Here is a 1066-nt window from a genome sequence, read left to right on the forward strand (position 1 = left end):
GTTCAGTGCTTCCCACCTAGCCCGGAGTACTGCACCGTCCCGAACGTGAACTTCACGACGACTATCTTCTTCCACACGTACGCTCCAGACTTGCTCGAGATGCTCTTCTTCTCCAATCAGGGAGGGGAGGCGGGCGTTTACGTGACTGGTACCATTCCTTGGACAGTTGATGATAATACTACCACACTATTCATGAATACCACTAATGCAAACTTGACTTCCTTCGCTGACTTTATGGACTTCAATGTGACCGAATGGGGTAGGATTCCCTACAACGACACCATAAATGCCTTCACACTGTCCGTGAATGGGACTCCTACTGAAGCATATTCTGGCAGGTGTCCGAAGGCTCGCTAGTTTCGTCACGAAAAAAGCGAGGCTTCACATTACACCAAACTTTCGTGTCATGTGGTAGATCGCTCATGAGCATCTCATTGCTTCGTTTACATTTTCTGGGGGGCTGCCAAAAAGACCAGGTTCTCCTCGGAGGCAATCTTATCTTGTTCATTTACCTTCTCCCACTCAGCAATATCTCAAAATCCTTAACCGTATTGCTCTTGTCCGCGGTCCAATATTGTCTTGTTCGGAACGATTCTTTGTGTTGGTAATGCTATCGTGGCCTAATGGATAAGGCGTTGGTATTCGTAACCAAAGACTGAGGGTTCGAGTCCCATCGAGATCGTTTTATTCCCCACCGCGTCTCCTTTTTCGGCGGTATAGTATTTGGAAGATTCTGTGATATGGTCTCGGAGTTTCATGTGTAGGGTGTTGACGTTAAAGTATACTAATGCTTAAAGTTAGTGTTATATTAATATTACTAGGATGGCACTTAAAGTTAGTGTTATATTAATATTACTAGGATGGCACTTAAAGTTAGTGTTATATTAATATTACTAGGATGGCACTTAAAGTTAGTGTTATATTAATATTACTAGGATGGCACTTAAAGTTAGTGTTATATTAATATTACTAGGATGGCACTTAAAGTTAGTGTTATATTAATATTACTAGGATGGCACTTAAAGTTAGTGTTATATTAATATTACTAGGATGGCACTTAAAGTTA

At 41.6% G+C, this 1066-nt stretch overlaps 1 non-coding gene across 1 annotated transcript; it reads left to right on the plus strand.

Moving 5' to 3' along the window:
• The first annotated feature begins 609 nt into the window (after positions 1–609).
• On the plus strand, positions 610–682 carry Pmar_PMAR012224. Its single transcript has one exon. It is a non-coding gene; the product is annotated as a tRNA-OTHER (tRNA).
• The last annotated feature ends 384 nt before the right edge of the window (positions 683–1066 follow it).

This window comes from Perkinsus marinus (genome assembly GCF_000006405.1).
Source record: "Perkinsus marinus ATCC 50983 genomic scaffold scf_1104296958704, whole genome shotgun sequence".
NCBI classification, from domain to species: domain Eukaryota; phylum Perkinsozoa; order Perkinsida; family Perkinsidae; genus Perkinsus; species Perkinsus marinus.